Genomic DNA, 6,096 nt, shown 5'->3' with positions numbered 1-6,096 from the left:
ATGATTTCATTCATCTGTGGAGTATAAGAACAAAGAAAAAAGCTGAAGGAACAAAACAGCAGCAGAAGCACAGACCCCAAGAATGGACTAACAGTTACCAAAGGGAAAGGGACTGGGGAGGATGGGTGGGAAGGGAGGGACAAGGAGGAAAGAGGGGCATTACGATTAGCAGACAATGTAGGTGGGGGAGCACAGAGAGGGCTGTACAATACAGAGAAGACAAGTAGTGATTCTTTGGCATCTTACTATGCTGATGGACAGTGATTATAATGGGGTATGTGGTGGACACTCGATGATGGATGGGGAGAGTCTAGAAACCATAATGTTGCTCATGTAGCTGTACATTAATGATACCAAAAAAAAAAGTATGTACACCTACACAGCGATTTCCATCTGAGGAACTTATCCAAGAGGAATAAAAACAGATGTTTATGCAAAAACTAACATACAAATGCAAAAAAATTTATATATAATACTATTGCATACTTAATAGACTACAGTATAGTATAAACATCACTCTTATTATGTACTGGGAAGCCAAAAACTTCATTCGGCTCACTTCATTGTAATATTGCTTTATGGCAGTGGTCTGGAATCAAACCCACAGTATTTCTGAGATGTGCCTATATTGCAACTTCTACTTTGAGGTCCAGGGTCAAAGTGGAAGCATTTTTTAGATATCACCTCCATCTCCAACAGGAAGATGGTTCCACACCTCCTGGAGCCTCAAGGCAATGCCTCATGTCCCCATCAGGGTATGGGTCTGGCCAGCAAGATGGCTGGCCACCTGCTATGGCCCAGGGGCAAACCAAGCTCCTGAAGAGTCAGGGGTGATAGGAGTGGACATACTGTGAGGGACAGAGGGCAAACAAGGAGGGAGAGGAGCTCAGTAGTCCTCGGGGCACAAAGGGGAACAGGCAGGAGTAAGGGGAACAGAGGTCAGGTCAGGGAGTGAGGGTGAGGCAGCAGAGAGTGAGAGGCTCTGGGAACAGGGTCCAAAATGGTCTCTTAACATCTGACATGTTTGAGAGTTGATTCCTCTGCCTGGAGCTCCTGTCTTTGGGAGCTTCCAGGGGGTACAATGCTGAAACCAGCTAGGATTTCCTAGGGGAAGCATTTTCCACCTGACTTTGCCCCAGTGTGTTGGGAAATAAAGAAATTCTACAATGGGTGACTTTAATTCTTAAGTCCTCTCTGAGAGGAGCCATTGCCCATCAGACCGGGAAGTGTATGTGTTGATGTGGACATGTGAGTGCCTGACAACAGAGAAGGGTTTGCTTGGGAAATGGGCCAGCTGCTCCCCATTCCCAAGATAGTAACAGAGGCCTGCACTGCAGCGCAGTGGGGGCCAGACAAGCAGCTGCAGGGTGCAAGCCCCAGGGCTCTTGCAGGCTCCTGACCAGCAGGTGCCTGAGTGTGCATACGGACGGACGGATGCTCCTCTCCCTGAGCTCCACCAGCTGTGGTCACCTGGGACTGCAGGGTCCTTGCTGTGGTCCCGTGGGGAGCTGTGGGGAGCACCTGCCCTGAGCTTCTGGGCCTTGCCTGCAGCCCCAGCCAGAGGATTAAAGGGCCAGCCACTGTAAACTGCAGCTGAAGCCCAGCTGGCCCTGCAAATCCGCCCAGCCCACTATCTGAAGAGTGTTGTTTGCAAATGACTTTCAGCTGGCCACAGAGAGCTAAGAAACCACTGCACTATAAGGACTTCTGGGTGCAAACTGTTCATGTCCCCAGTACAGCCACCTCTCGGCCTGCCTTCCCTGCAAGTCCAGCTTCTCTCTTCAGCCTCATTTCCCTCTAAACTGTGTTTTCACTCCCTTTCCCTCTGACTGTGTCTCTGTCTCTGTCTATAGCTCTCCCTCCATATAGTTCTCTCTTTCCGCCTTTCTGCAAGCTTCTCTGTGTCTTTCTCCTTATTTCTGTGACTCCTCTCCTGTCTGTCTCTCTGTGTGTCTCTCTGTCTCTGTCTCACTGTGGATTTCTCTGTCTCTGTTTCTCCCTTTACCTCTTGGTCTCTCACTGTTTCTATCTTTTGGTCCCTGCGTGGCTCTCTCAGACTATGCACTCTCTTCTCTCTCTCTGCCTCTCATATCTTTCTCCCTCTTTCTCTGTGTCTCTCCTTCAGGCTTTGCTTTTTTAATTCTTGGTCTCTGTCTCTCAGCCTTTCTCTGGTCAGCTTTGTCTCTCATCCTTGAGTAAAGGCGCCTGGACCAAATGTGCAGCAGGACCAAAGTCCTCCCAAGGGGTCTGCAGGACAGCAAGCACGCTGGACAGGGTCCATGCGTCAAGTCGGCACACAGTTTTCTGCAGCTTCTTGTCTGGCCATGAGAAGCCAGGGTCAGGGAGAGGAAGCGTGGATCAGTGGGCACTCTCGCGCAAAGCAGGGTCCGTCCGCGTCTGCGCGTGTTTAGTAAGCAGCAGTGGTGCACGCTTCCCCTGGCCCCAGGGCCCCGGAAAGGTGATGATTGCTGCGAATCCCGCGAAGCCCTGCATCTCCTTCCGAGGAGGCAGCGAGCGTTCCTGTTCTTTGTGCTCTTTGCTCCTTCCAAATAGCAGGAAAGAACTTCTGAAACCACTGCTTGAACAAAATACCGGCGGGAAAAACACTCTTTCTCTGAGTAAGAAGGAGTGAAGCAGGGACTGAGAGATAGATAAAGGATTGATGAGGCTATAACAGGTAAAACAATTCACGGCCCCTTAAACTGAATGAAAGCTTTTGCAAGGACAACAGGATCGAGGGCTGCTGATGGTACACCTGTGGCCAAGTCACACCCATCCCTTTGCCAGGAAAAAAACATAGGCACTCAGCAACCAACATATGGATCAGAGAAATAATAATGGCCATCTCTCCTGGCTCAGAGGTACCATCAGCTACTCTTCCTGTATCGTAGTCCTCCCCAAAATCCTAGGTGTGGATAAAATGAGAGTTCCTGTGGCCAGGATTCTCACCTGGCCCTGGTTGACTAGCTCACTGCACACCTGTGGACAATACATGGCTGTTGACTTTATATAAAGAGCTCTGCCCAGTGCTCTGGGCACGACATAGTGGCAGGGCTGTAAGGCTGCAGGAAAGCAGAGGCTGGAGTTGTGCAGTGCCAAGGACAGAGGCCCAGAGGATGGCTGTGTGGGATAGCTGTGCAGAGAGGCCCAGAGGATGGCTGTGAGGACAAAGGGGCCCAGAGGCAGAGACTGACTTGCTGTGCAGACTCGCTCTGAGTGAACGGGATTTTAGTGACTGACTTGCCACCTGGAAATAAAGTTGGGTATAACCCTTTCACCCCAAGAACGTTTTGCTGTCATTTTCCTTGGTCACACTGAATCCATAGCGAACTTGCCTGGGGCTGAAACCCATTGGCAAGACACTAGGTAAGTAGGATTTCTCTCCACATGGAGAAACTGAGGCTCAGACAGGTTAAGTAACAAAGTTATGCAATTAGTGAGTAGAAGGGCTAAGGATAGAACCTAGGACTGTCAGACTCCAAGCCACATGCTTGCCCCCTTGTCACACAGAAGAAAAGCTTTTAGCCAAGTGGAGATGGTCCTTTTCATATTTGAGTATTGCTTCTGTGGGTGGATCAGAACACAGAAACATGCAGACACAACTGAGCATCAGGGCAAGCTGACCTCCCCTCCCTGCCTTCCAGGCAGCAGGTGGCTTCTGAGCATGTCTGGCAGCAGAACTGTGCCAATGAGTCCTGCTGGCAAAGGCCCGCAGAATGTCTGTGGAGCTTCAGGAAATATTCCACTTGCTGCACCTTTACCTTTTTACTAGTGGGCAAAAAGCTTAAGAAAAATGTATGAAAGAAAAATTTACAATTGATAAAATCCTATTTTCTTTTATTTTGATCGGGATAAAACTGACATTATTCTCATGATGGTGGCAATATGCTTTTTCCACTAGATTAGACCTCAAATTCTAGGAAGGGAAAGAAGGGCCTCCCAGGAGACTTGCTCCCAATGCAGTGCCTCGTCTGACAAGCAGGATTAGGTGCCTGTGTGTGCCTTGCTGTTCTCAGGGCAGAGAGAACTTCAGAAACAAGAAGGTAAAAAAAAAAAGAAACTTGGTCCACCTATTTGTAGAGTCCTCATTCTTTCAGTGGAGAGAAGTGTCCCTTACACAGTCATTGCTTCTGCAAATGAGGGCCAAAAAGGGTGGCTTGAAGAGAAACCAGGTAGGGTGACCTGCTGCATGCCCTCAGGGATGTTTAAACCTGCCGAGGCTCTTGGAGTCAATCTCTCCCTACAGCAAATTCACAGGGAAAAAATGTGTGCATTCGGTGCCAGGCTGAGGCTGTGGCTTCACACTGAAAAGTTTATGAGGTTAAAAAGAATTCATTACTGTGATTATACAACACTGACCCAGAGAATACACACCCAAAGTGGATTTGGTCCAGCTGCCAATTTGGCACTCTTTATTAATGATGTAAACTTGATTCCATTCCAATCCACAAATATTTCCTAGTTCCTACTGTGTGGCAGTGCTAAACTAGACACTGAGGAGGCAGATATAAATCAGCCATGGCTTCTGATCCAGAAGAGCTTAATTAATTCTAGGAAGGGAGATCAAGTAGGTACTCAAAGAGGGAGGGTCATTCAACAGTCAACAACTGTTTTTTAAGGGCTTATTAGGTACCATGCATTCAGGACTAGGGATTCCTAAAGCCTCTTTAAGGCTTTTTGGAGGAAGTCTGATGGCAAATTTGACTCTTTTTAATCAAATAAATCACATTCAACTTAATTTCACTGACAAGCCCCTGTCATTTAGGGACTTTCAAAAATGCCTTTTAATTTTAATTTTTAATGTTTTCCCTGTTAGACTATAAGCTGCATGAGGGCTGGGCTAATCACATGCTTTGTGCACAGTGTGTCTCCAGTGCTGAGACAGCACCTGGTCTAGCAAGGAGTCAAGAAAATCATGAACCTGGGGAAGCTTCTGCACTGTGGGGGTGACGTGAGATGACAAAGGGATGAGGAACAAAAGGCCTGCTTACAAACTATCCTACAAGACAGTTCTAAACTAAGTCTCTTTCTCTCTCCCCCTCTCTCTTAATTACACACACACACACACACACACAGAGTCACTTAAAGGCATAGGATGAACTGTGGGCGGCTCACTGAACTTGCCATGGTTTTCAAACATTGAACCATCAAATAGCAGATACCTTAGCTGGATCTCTCACCATGCACCTCAATCTCCCTTTTCTTGACATCTCTACCATAGAGTCTGGGAAGCAAAAACACTTAACTTTCTAGTCTCCTTGGCAGCTATGGTAGCCACATGAGATGCCCCCCACCCTGACCCCCAGTGAGCTGGGGCCTGTGAGATGCTGGCTTGAGTGTCTGAGGAGGACCGCCCTTCAAGAGCATGAAAGCAAATACCCCAAGGTCAAAGTGTGCCTTTTTGGCCTTAATGCTGTCCTCCTCGCTGCCTGGAACAAGGGCTGGAGGTGCAGCAGCCACCCTGTAACCCTGACGACAAAAACCACGCAGCAAGCAAGTCAGTCAGAGAAGTCAGAGGAACCTGGGTCTTGGGATGTCCTTGCTTTGCTGCCACACCAGCCCAGGACTGCTCACCCCTGGGCTCATCGTTAACAGGAGGGAAAAATCCCCTCATTGTTCAAGCCACTCTAGTTGGTTTCCTCTATTCCCAGCTGAGCACAAGCCTGATACATATACAAACTAGTACTGTTATTGAGCACTTTTCACATGCCAGGGCCTTACATTCATCAGCCACCACACTGAGAGGCACAAATGACTGACATTTGTGTGCACTTACTTTGTGTCAGAAACTAGTCTGAGTTATTTATATGTATCAACTCCCTACTCCTCCCTTATTATCAATCCCATTTTACAGGTGAAGAAACAGTTTAGAAGAGCTACATGGCTTGCACACATCTGGTAAAGGACAGAACTCTAATGAGCCCTTCACCACCACCCCATGACATCTCCTCTCAGTCTCTTTAATAAAGTTCTCAAAGGGTGGTCCCCAGACTTGTAGCTTCAGGACCAGAAAGGAACTTGTTAAAATGCAAATTCTCAATCCCTGCCCCAACCTACTGAATCAAAAAAAGAGGTGTGGCCGGCACTCTGTGTTTT

Source organism: Manis javanica, chromosome 3 (assembly GCF_040802235.1).
Source record: "Manis javanica isolate MJ-LG chromosome 3, MJ_LKY, whole genome shotgun sequence".
Classification (NCBI taxonomy): domain Eukaryota; kingdom Metazoa; phylum Chordata; class Mammalia; order Pholidota; family Manidae; genus Manis; species Manis javanica.
This window is presented reverse-complemented; position numbering follows the sequence as displayed.